The sequence below is a fragment of the Sminthopsis crassicaudata genome, chromosome 3 (genome assembly GCF_048593235.1).
Source record: "Sminthopsis crassicaudata isolate SCR6 chromosome 3, ASM4859323v1, whole genome shotgun sequence".
Lineage (NCBI taxonomy): Eukaryota > Metazoa > Chordata > Mammalia > Dasyuromorphia > Dasyuridae > Sminthopsis > Sminthopsis crassicaudata.
This window is the reverse complement of record NC_133619.1, coordinates 85,037,010-85,049,912: the sequence shown is the minus strand read 5'-3', so window position 1 is coordinate 85,049,912 and position 12,903 is coordinate 85,037,010.

Here is a 12,903-nt window from a genome sequence, read left to right as displayed (position 1 = left end):
AACAATTGAAAAACACCTGAGTTGGCTAATTATAGGCTTAAGAGCTATAAAATACTCGAGAAATCATTTAGTCCAATTCTTATTTTAGAGATGAGAAACTGAGAATTATAATGACCAATACCTTCTACAAGGCTTAGAAATGGAAAACAATCCCTTCTCTCACGAAGCTTCTATTCTATAGGGCAAAGCCAGGACCAGACTTTTCATTCTGAGTTCAGTGTTCTTTGTTCAGTAACATGCAGCCTCCCTAATTAGTAGAAGAGAACCTGAGAATGAAACTACCTACAATCACAACTGAAGTGGAACTGGTGCATTTGCATTTTTCACAATGAGCAAAAAGCAATAAGGATGTAAGAAATATAGCTGTTATAAGCTGCTAATAATAAGATGGTTTCATTTTGAACACTGTAGGACTTCCAGACATGGAATCCAGGGATGCAGTCCTTCCTCCTGATCCAGTAGATGCTACCAATAATAACCAGCAATTCAGGCATCCCTCTTTGTAGTGGCCAGAAACTGGAAGATGATTTGGATGCCCATCAATTGGAGAATGGCTGAATAAATTATGGTATATGGATATTATGGAATATTATTGTTCTGTAAGAAATGACCAACAGGATGATTTCAGAGAGACCTGGAGAGACTTAGATGATCTGATGCTGAGTGAAATGAGCAGGACCAGGAGATCATTATATACTTCAACAACAATATTATATGATGAGCAATTCTGATGGAAGTGGCCATTTTCAACAATGAGATGAACCAAACCAGTTCCAATAGAGCAGTAATGAACTGAACCAGCTACATCCAGCAAAAGAACTCTGGGAGATGACTATGAACCACTGCATAGACTTCCCAATCCCTCTATTTTTGTCCATCTGCATTTTGGATTTCTTTCACAGGCTAATTGTACACTATTTCAAAGTCTGATTCTTTTTATACAGCAAAATAACTGTTTGTATATAAATGTATTTAGCTTATACTTTAACATATTTAACATGTATTGGTCAACCTGCCATCTGGGGGAAGGGGTGGGGGGAAGGAGGGGAAAAGTTGGAACAAAAGCTTTTGCAATTGTCAATGCTGAAAAATTACCTATGCATATATCTGCTAAATAAAAAGCTATAATAATAAAAATAAATGAAATAAAATATATTGTTCTCTGGGAGCAGGTTTCTTGGGGAGTTTCTGGAGGCAGCCTTAGTTTCAGTTTAATTCAATAAGTTAGCCAGGAGCTAAAAGTTCAGATCCTTTATAGTCTCCTTCAAAATAGCCCGGTTAGCTTTCTTAGAGGCCTATCTCTCTCCTTGGTTCCGAGAGCTCTTGCCACTAGTTCTTTGTCTCTTCTAGCTTCAGCCTCTAGCTTCCTCTGAATCCAAAGCCTGCACAAAGGTGGAAATTGGAATGAATCTGTCTCTGTCTCCCAGAGTGGGCTTGTGGGTCTCTATGTCTGGCCCTGAGAGCTTCTTGCTTATATGCTGTGCACTGAGTATACTCCAATCATTACATCACTAGGAAACCATTATTTATTGTAGGAATAAATCATTGCTAAATTAGATTTAACCATTGTCTCTTCAATTCCATTTAGTACCTTGTTTCAAGTTCTGGCCCATAACATCTCCTTGTAGGATCGGATCAATCATACTGAACCATGCTAAATTAAATAATTATTGTCTCTATCCATTCCACTGTCTTAGTACCTTGTAAGAATCATAACATTCCTTGATTCATTTAACGTTTTTTTTTTTTTTTGTTTTTGTTTTTATTTTTGATACCACAGTAGCATTGAGTTTAACTATTTGCATTCTTTACTCTTGCTACAAACTTGGCCCATTTCTTTTATTGGCCATGAGTGTTCTTGATCACACCTTTTAAACTCCTTTTTACATGTGAATCCTTATTGGTAATATACCTGAGCCATCTTACCCCTAGCAAGCCCCTTCCCTCCAATATTAACTAGCTATGTGAGCCTGTGAAACGCTAGTAGGCACTTAAGGTATTTGTCTCAGCTTCATCAGCTGTCATCTGAAGATGATAATAATTGTAGCACTTACCTCACCAGATTGCCGTGAGGATCAAATGAAATAATGTACAACGAGCACTTTGCACAACTTAAGGTGAGATGTGTGTCAGTTGTTTTTCCTTTTGGCCACCTCCATAAATTTTTGGAAATTCTAGCATTCTATAATTCCTAACCATGGAAGCTTAGAATTTCTTCTTCTTCTCCTTCTTCTCTTTTTCTCTTCCCTCTCCTCCTTTTCCTTCTCCTCTTCTTTCTTTTTCTCTTTCGCTTTTAATATTTACTTTTATTAGATTTTAATTTCCATTCTTTTTCTCCACTCCACACCTCCTCTCCAAGATGACAAGCAATATGATATAGATTTTATACATACAATAATATTAAACATATTTCCACATTAGTCATGTTGTGAATCAGAGCAAAAGGGAAAAAACACAAGAAAGAAAAAAACAACAAAAAAGTGAAAATGACATGCTTCGCTCTGCATTCAGATTCCATAGTTCTTTTTCTTTATGTCGATGGCATTTCCCATCATGAGTCTTTTGGAATTGTCTCAGATCATTGTATTGCTGAGAAAAACTAAATCTGTCAAAGTTGATCATAGCACAAAGTTGCTGTTACTTTGCACAGTGTTCTCTTGGTTCTGGTCACTTCACTCAGTATTAGTTCATGTGAGTACAGTTTTTTCTGAAAACTGTCTATTCATTTCTTGTAGAAAAGTAGTATTCAATATATTTATATAAGACAACTTATCGAGCCATTCCCTCATTGATGAACATCCAGTTCATTTCTAATTCTTTGTCACCACAAAAAGAGCCACAATAAACATTTTTGTATATGTGGGTCCTTTCCCCTTTTATATGATCTCTTTGGGATACAGACCTATTAATGGCATTGCTGGATCAAAGGGTATGCCCAGTTTTATGTTCCTTTGGGCATAGTTCCAAATTGTTCTCCAGAATAGTTGGATCAATTCATAGCTCCACCAACAATCCATTAGTGGATCCATAGAATTTCAATCTGAAGGACTCCTCAGAGCTCATCCATACTTCGCTTGCCTTTTATTTTATAGATGACAAAACTAAGGCCTAGAAATGTTAAATGAATTTTCTGAGATTGTGAAATTAGTAGCAAAATCATGATTTGAAGATTTAGATTTATAGGATTTAGAACTGAAGAGATGATCTTATCAACTGACTATTGGACATCTTGAACTTAGTATGTCCAAAACTGAACTCATTACCTTTCCCCCAAGTGTAATGTCCAGGCTAGCTCTCTGGAGGATCTCAGGACCAGCCTTGATCTTAGTGGAGGAGTGCAGGAGGCAGGAGAGCAGAAGAGAGGATGGTCAAAGATGCAATGTCTCATTTCCAGTCCTCTCAGCCCTTAAATACCTTAGTACAATTACATCACTACAGCACATTGAGTGCTAAGTACTAAGTATATATAAACTAGAGAACCATTATCTCATCAATTCCATTGAGTTAACACCCTGCTGTGAGTAACATTGTTTCAAGTATACTTTTCTCAGAGTTCCCCAATATCTGCAGTCCTTTACATCTCCCGCTTTCTTTTGTTTTAGAACACAGGTAGTCACGTCCTCCCTGACTTGTTAGGGAGGGACGTGAAAACACCAAATCAGCTATTGTTAGCAGGTTTCCTCTGGACCGAAAGGTCTTACTTGAAATAGGTATACATAAACCCATCAGCATGGGAGGTATTACACAATCACATAGTAATATAACACAGGCTAGTAGTGATGTAACAAACAACATAAATCAACATGAGGAATTATACATGTTCATAAATCCTAGAAGGAGAGAATATAAATAACAATCACATCTCCTCCAGCAACTGAGAGAGAGTCCAAAACCAATCTATTGTCCTTTACTTCATGTGTCAAGCAAGTTTTGAAGTTCTACAACAGTCTCATCAACAATTTTTGATGTTCACTGTCATGTTTTTTCAGTGGCACACATAGTCAGAGATGGAACCACCCAATATTTCTTGGGTCTTCTTCATTTCAAGGGTCTTCTCCATCTCTCTCCGATGGACAAGGCGGATATGACTCGTTGGCACCCATGTAATTCCTTCTCCATCTGTAGAGATACAAGGAAACCCTCTCCCCCAAGCAGTTAATCTATCTGGTCCCTTCCATTCACCACTTTCTGGGTCTCTCCACATCACCTGGTGATTATCTAAAGACAGTGGAGCTGCTCACACTGGACACTGCCCTTCCGGTGAGTTATAAAAGCTGTCTGCCAGAGCCAGTGCATCTTAGTCAAAAATCACTTCAACCTTCCTAACTTTTCCATTCCTGCCAAGGGTACCACAATCCTTTCTGTTCCTCACACTGACAACCTAAGGGTCATCCTTGAACTCTTTGCCCTCTTACCCTCTGACCATTTCTAATAAGGTGCTAAATCCTATCAACTCTACCTTTGTAACAACTCCCAATTTTATTTCACCAAATCTCTCATCTCTGCCCCCTTTCTCTCCTCTGACATTGTCATTACCCTGGTACAAAATGAGAAAGAATTCACATTCAGAAATAATATATTAAAAAAGACAAAATATTAAATAAAATATTTAAAATATTAAATAAAACAAAATACTTTACAATACAGAAATAACCTTCCCACACATAATTCAATTATGAAACATACCCATGGAGCCCAGCAATTTTCCTTGGAACTCAAGTACTCTGTTGGCCCAATCCAGAAGACTTTCTCATAGAGCACTTGGTGATAGCTGCTTTCTACAAAACCCTGGACACCTCAGTGTTAACATGAAGTTGCACATAAGTACACACCCTAAAATATCTCATACCGAATTGAGTAACCAGATGTGCTTTACCAAAGTTATTTAGTCAAAGGGACTATCAATTCCTTGTACTTTGAGCTGACACATTCCCTGCTACCCAAAATAGTGCTGGTGTTCTTTGCCACCATATGTACTCTCAAGTTCACATCCAATTTTCTGTCATCTCTAAGTCTCTTGATATTACTCTTTCTAAATCTCTTCCATCCTTTAAATCCCCAGGTCAGATTTTCAACCTGTGAATCATTAAAAGCATCTTTTTATGGGTAGAGAATCAGTCTTCAAATTGTTATTATAAGCATTAAGCTAACTTGCTAAGTGTGGATGTTTACGTGATTATATAAAGTGAATCTAAGAGAAAATAGAGTTCAAAATCTACCTTATTTCGTTTTATCTGCAAAAGAATTAAGATGTAAATAATTTTAAAATTTGTGAGATTTTTAGCTTTCTATCAAGCATACAGCTCTTGCTCTCTTTGAGTTTATGATCTCAGAAGACAAAAGAGTCAAGTAAAATGGTCATTAGTGTTCTTCATTTCTATATACCATCCTTCATTAACTTATGCTCTCAAGCTGTCTTTCTGATAGAAGAAGCTAATCCTTAGTGTAAAGTATGTTAATGATTTAATTCTTTCAGAAATATGTATTTCTTAATTTTTTATTTTACTTTAAACTTAAGCAATTTAAGAACTTAAGAGAGGATTATATATGAAATTGTGAAACTTCATTCCATAAAATTTCCCTTTTTTTCAAAAGGATATAATAAATATAATAAACAAATTTCCAACGTGTTTTTTCAAAGCTATCCTGCTTTTTGGTGCTCATTTCTGAATTTTTTTCTACTCTCTTCTCTATATTAAAAAAAAGGTTTTCAATAACCTTTTTTTCTTTTGATGTTACTATTACTAATTCTACCTATAATCTAATTCCCCTCCCCATTTACAAAAACAAAACTTTTGTAATAAAAAATGTATAGCCAAGTAAAATGAAACTTTTTGCCATCTTGTATACATCATTTCACTGTCAAGAGATGGAAAATATTCTTTATCATTGGGCTTTTGAGTGATGATTGTTCATTGCTTTGATAAGAATTAAGTCTCTTACACTTTTGAGTTTGTTGTTGTTATTGTTGTCACAAAATTTGTTCTCCTGTGTCTATTCCCTTCACTCTCTTAGTTCATATAAGTTTTTCCACAATTCTCTGAAATATCTTCCACAATTCCTTAAAGCACAGTGATATTTCATTACATTTATAACATGATAATTTGTTTAACCATTCTCCCAATTGGCAGGCACTCAAATTTCTAATTCTTTGCTTCAAAAAAAGAAAAGTGCTACAATAAATATTTTTGTATCTCTTGATACCATTCTTTTTTCTCCTTTAATTTCTTATAGTTTTTGCCTAACAATAGTATTACTGTGTCAAAGGACATGCATCATTTACTGATTTTCTTTTAGTTATGAGAGTTCAAATTGCTTTCCAAAATGGTTGGGTAAATTCACAGCTCAAACAATAGAATATTAACATCTCACATCTCCAACAATTGCCATTTTCATTTTTTGTCATCTTTGCAAATATGACTGATGTGAGATAGAACCCTTAGTTGCTTTATTTATAGTTTCATAGTATTAGTGATTTAAAAATTACTCGCTTATTATTAATGAATTTTTGTATTACTGATGATAATTTGAATTTCATCCTTTTTGATCATTTATATACTAGAGAATCATTGATTATTTATAAACTAAAGAATAATTCTTATTCTTATTTAAATTAATTCCTTATAACCTTAGATATCAGAGAAACTTGCTGCAAGTTTTTTTGTGGGATTTTTCCCTATCTTAGTTTTTGTTCCTTCTCTTAACACTACTACACATTTTACAAAGAAGAAAGTAGTGAAATGGGATGAATGTGATCAATACTAACAGTTTATAACTGGAAATCTGTTCTAATTCCATTGTACCTCTTCTCTTCCCTTCTTCCAGACTTTTTCATTGATTCTTAATTTTTTCTCTCTTTTAATCATCCTTCAAGATTCACCCTCTGAAGCTGAAATGTGTTTTATTTTTGATTATTCCTTTTCTTGTTTCTCTTAATCCTCGTATTTATCTACAGGTTCCATGTTGAATTTAATATATTTCTTTACGAAACTTTGTGTGTTTGTGTTTGTGTGTGTTTATTTGTGTTCAATACTTTTTTTCCTTATTCAACCAAGAGTGAGGTTTATATGATTCTCTTTGATCCATGTTTTATACTATTTGTGCACATTTCATTTATGAGAAATAGTTATTTTACTATTGTATTCTTTTTCTTTTATTCCTTAAAACAATGTGAACAAAACCGAATCATCCCTGAGCTCCTCTGTTTCTTTTCTTTTCTTTTTTTAATTCTGTAAATGACCTTTGAAGATTTCAAAGATCTAAGGAGCTTAATTTTTCTTTCCCTATTATTGTTGGTCAGTCATGTCTATGGGCAATACTGTCTATGGGGTTTTCTTGACAAAAATACTAGAATGAATTACCATTTCCTTCTCTAATGTGCTGACATGTAGAACTGAAGTGACTTGCTCAGGGTCACGTAATACTTCTTGATTTCAAGTCCAGTGCCTACACCACCTCTCTCCCTATTAAAATGTTAGCATTTCATTTTCTTAATAGCTCCTTCCAGTTGCTCAGATAATTTTATCTTTTCAAGTTTCTCATTATTGTTTTTGTCTTCTTAGGTTTCTGTTTAGTCCTGTCTTTTTCATTTGTAATTCATGAAAATCCTCGATTTCCTTAAATATTTATTCATACACACACACATTATAAAATAACATGCAGCTTTTTGGGGTAAGTTATTCTTAGTTATAAGCCTATATCTTTTATATTTTGCAATCTTGTTTCCCAAAATTTCTTCTTGTTAAAAGCAAAAGCTTACAGGTCTTGTGTTATCCTGTCTGTGATTTCTTGGTATTTCTTTCTGACTATTTGCAGTATTTTCCCCTTTGTATCAGAAGTTTTGCATTTTGGCTATAATATTCATCAAATTTTTAGTATTTTTCAGTAGATGACCAATGACTTATTTCTATTTTCATTTTTTTCTTATTCTAATAGAACTGGGCAGATGGGTTTTTAAAATTATTTCATGAAATATATATTCCAGGTTCTTTTTAAAATTATGTCTCTAAAGGTCTAGTGATTCTTAAATTCTCTCTCTTTTATTCATTTCCAAGTCAATTGTTTTAAATAATAAATACTTTACACTTTCTTTTAATTTTTCTACTATTTTGATCTTGTTCTCATATTTCTTGTTGATTCATGGAGTCACTGATTTTTATCTATTCTGTCCTAACCTTTGAAAAACCTGTTATTTGGATAAGTTTTACCACTTTCTTATTTATTTCATTTCTAACATAATCTACTTAGTCTTCTAAGTATTTTGCCCAGAGCTTTTATTTGACTTTTTAAATCTCTTGTTTCATATCTTCCAAGTATTCATGTAGTTCTTTTGGAAAATCCAATTTTTCGTCTGAATCTCTACTTACAGTTGTGAAGTCATTCTCTTCTTCTAGGTTGTATTTTTGGTTATCTCTGAATCTATAATAATTATTTATAGTGGTCAGTATTTTTTTCCATTAGTTCCTTAGTTTTAAAATTTGGCCTTTGTTCCAGGACCACATTCTTCCCTCTGTTGAGCTTTTGGGTAAGGCAATCATCCCTGCTTGGTTTTCATTGGAGTCACTTGGGCTCCTAATTTGATCTCTACTTCCTTGGATGTGTTTGTGCTAAGAGTTCTGGTAGGTTTTAAACTCTCTTGGGATGTTTGAGGTTTAAAGCATAGAAACTCGAGAATCCTCTCTGGCTTGTCAGAGCCCCTGAATCTTGAGTGTCTTGCTCTGACTAGTCATTATCATCCCTCATTTCTGACCACTCTGCTATGAGTTTCTGACCACCCTGGGACTTTCATCTATAGCCCTCTATACTTCTAGTAGAGAAGTATAGAACTTGGGTAGGCTACCAATCTATACAATTTCTGGGAAGTATCCATCTTGTTTGCCTGTGCTGACCAGCTTTTCTTGGGGACTCTCTCTTTTTAATTGCTCATGGTCTCTTCCTAACTTTTTATGAAGCACTAGAGTCAATGATGTTTCTCACTGGATTTCTTACTCACTATTCTGATAGGAGAATTTTTAGATTTTTACTACTGTATAAGAGCAAGGTTGCCTGCTTTCATTCAGGTAGCTATTTTAGCTGGAAGTGAAGCACTGAGTATTAAAAGAGAATTACAGAGAATCTCAAAGGAATAAATTTCTAAGGGTAAAATTTCAGCTGATTTGGCACTCAGAGGAGATTTTTTTAGGCAGCAAGACTTTCTTCATGAATCCTTATTGGCTCCATCAGAAAGCCAGCCCTGCGGCTGAGATTGATTATGATTGATTAACATAAAAACATTTAGATCTTCAATAAACATTAAAGAAAAAAATATTTTAAAAGTACACCAGGAAAGAGGCAAAACCATAGTATCAAAATCTTATAACTCTTTTCCCTTTTCACTAAAATTGCATCAATAGTACTTAATTTCTAGCAGATAAATTCATTAACTATCTCTGACTTAGAATCTCACAACATTTAAAATTCATTTTATATGGACATTCAGCCTTATGAAGGGCTTTTTGCCTGTTGGAGTCAAGCATGGTCTATAGCTGGCGATAGTGGTCATGGCAACAGCACAAAAAGAGCCATCATGGCATAATAGAAAAAGTATTGGACCAGAAGTTTGAGGATTGGCTGTGTTAATAGCAACACAGGTAGCTGCTGTTAACTTCCTATGCCATTTTAAGTGATTCATTACCTCTCTCACTTAGCTCTAAAATGAGGTCATTGAACAATGATCCACTGATATCTGAGATGACTTCTGGTTCTAAATGGAAGTGATTGCATATACTTTTGACTGATAATGTTCTAATATTGTATAGTAGAGAGACAATAAAGTAGATGTTCGAGTGCTAATCTTGGAACTGAAAAAACCTGAGTTCAAGTCTTGTCTTTGATACATATTAGCTCTAGTAAGTGACTTACTTAAGGTCTCAATATCCTAGGTAATGATCAAATTGTGAGCTTGACAAGATGCATTTAAAAGTTCCCTATGCTTATGTTATGACTTCTTATTCCAATGGAATTGAAAGTTCTATTAAAAATTGTATATTATTTAGCTCTTAGATGTTTGTTGGATAGTACGTGTATCTATTTGGGACTGTCCCACCCATTTTGAAAAGAACTATGAATCAGGATTGGGTAATTGTAGTACTTGTTTCACCTCCTAAACTATATCCAGATTAAGTTTATGGTCACCAAGTCGAAGCCTGAAACATTAGCAGTTGCCAGACAGCCCTCCTCAGTCCTATACAGATTTAAGAAGATTTGAGATGTAGGATAATACAAGCCAAGAATCATGGGCAAGTACTAAAACCATGAACTAAAAATAAGATCCAAACATATACTCAGAACTTGTAGATCAAAGCATTACAAGTGAAAACCAAGTATACACACACTATATAACCTTGATCTAGCCATAGTTTAGAACATGAAATAAGGCAATGGATCAGGAAAGGTAACACAAATGATCTTTTCAAACTGGAGAACATGCATATACACATATTGTGTACATATAAATATATGGTATTTTTAAACCAAAGAGAAAGAGAATAAGCAAAATCAATACATTGAACAACAAAATCCAACATTATTTGCAGTGTTCAATATCCATGGACCCTTCCCTCTTCCCCCTATATTTTTACAAAATAGTGGAAGAATTATAAAAATTCTTAAAGAATTTGCTAAGTAAAAGATATTGTCTCCCAAGCAATTCTTGTTGCCTTCAGAGAAAATAAGGAGAATTCAGTATTACGGATGTCCTTGGCTTCTACTGATATGTCATCATAAGGCCCATTTAATACATTATTTGGTGATTAGGCTCATGGAGACATTTTCCTCCTTCCAAGCTGGATGGTGACCAAAATTCTCTGGGTTGTTTTTTTAAAAACCCAAGCTAGCCCAGCACTTATTCTCAAACACCCCAGTTTCCGATAAGGTAGAAGTAACATCAAAAGAAGATAGAAAAATAATCTGTGTTTTTGCTGTTTAGCCAAAAAGGAGAAATTCTTCAGACCAGTCACAGGAGACAACTAAGTCATGAGACTTTCTCAGTAAAGGAATCCAGTTAATTAAAAGCCTCCACGGTTCTGTAATCTTGAACTTTTGTCAGGGTATTGGTGGACTTAGGGGCACTTTCATGTTTACTTGTGTTACATTAACTGGAGCCTAGAACAGAAAGAAGTAAGATGTGATCAGTCCTTTGAATTCCAATTATTTTGTTGGTTCCATAAAATCAGTTGCCACTCAAAAATAATACCCTTAGTTGAAGGTATCCAGGGTTTGTGAAACTGATCCTTTTATAGCTGTTAATCTTAGTGAACCCTCCCTCTTGTTACTTAGGTAAAGGGAAGAAAAATACTTGTGTCCCAGGATAGAGCTACAGTGTGGTTAAGTGGAAAGTGTAGTCAGAGCACCTTGGATGAATCACTTTGCCTCAGTTTCCTCATATGTAAAGTGAGGGGATTGGACTCAGACTAACTTCCCTTCCACCTCTAAAACTTGTCTATCACTGACAACCTGACAGAATGTTTTTTTCTCTGGCTAATTCAGTTTCTTTTTAGTCTTCCTAATGTACTTAATGAGTTCCAGCCTTTTCATAGGGATTCTTTATTGGGATAATGGAGAAGATTTTCTAGCCCAAAGATTCTTAATCTGGGGTCTGTTAGTTTTTTTAAAAATACTTTATCACTATGTTTCTATGTAATTTGTAATCTTATGTACTTTATTTTATGCATTTAAAAACATTATTCTGAGAAGGGATTGTCAAAAGAACAGATCCACGACATAAAAAAAGGTAAGAACCTTGCCTTAAAACTAAAACAAAATGAAAGATTAAGATCTAATTTGGTCAGAAGACATATATATTTATTATGAGCTTTTTGCCAAGAAGAGAAATCTCTGGGTTTTAGGTAGTTCATCAGCAATAACAGAACTCTTCCTCCAGCAGGGGTATCCCGATGTGAAGCATTTTAATCAAGGACAAGCTTTGAGCAGAAGCGTGGGGAGCCCTTGGTCAATAACAGGTGCAGAGCAAAGGAAATTCGTAGTCCAGATTATCTGGAATATGAGCAGAGATGAGCCTGCTTCTAGATTCTCTCACTGGTACTGATTGCCAATCAATGGAATGAAGCAGAGAGCTTTGGTGCCTTTTGCTGAACCGGTAACCTAGTCTCTTTGTTTCTTTTACTGGGACCCCTGAGGATTGTTCACCCAATTGTAATAGAAAATTATTGGACTTGGAGTCAGGACTCAAAGACAAACCAGTCCATGGACTTTAAATTACAGATGTGAAAACTGAGGCCCAAGGAAGTTAAGTGACTTACCTTAAGTATCAAAAGGGGGATTTGAACTCAAGTTCCCTGATTCAAAGCCAGTGTTGAATGAATGAATGGAAAAAGCAATCTATGAAGTTCTTTCTATGCACAAAGAACTAGGTTTACAAATAGTGAGGCAACCAATCCCTACTCTCAAGGAGCTCACATTCTGATGTGGGAGACAATGCATGCACATAGAAAGTTTCAGTTGCAGGTTAGACAGAAAGGTCCCATGATGCAGTGGCAAAGCAGATAGGAACACCTCTTCTTTTAGGTCATTTCCACAATAAAATAACATAGTTTTTGATGCTGAACTATTTGATATTGCCAAAGACTTGAATAAGATCTTTCTTGTCTAAGTTTTCTGTAACTATATCTGGAGTGGTCACTTCCCAGGATGATAGTTAAGGGCACTGGGTTGGAAGCCTGGCTATTTCAGAGTTAAAGGTTCTACATTGACTCCAGAAAGTCTGAAGGGAGATGGTGGTCAAGGTCTTGGTCATAGCTTGACTTGCCTGGCACCTGTTGCCCCCTGTTTCTCCTTCAGGATGCCCTGATGTTTTGGTGAGGCTGATTTGCCTGCCCTGTATTCTTCCCAATATACCATCTCACC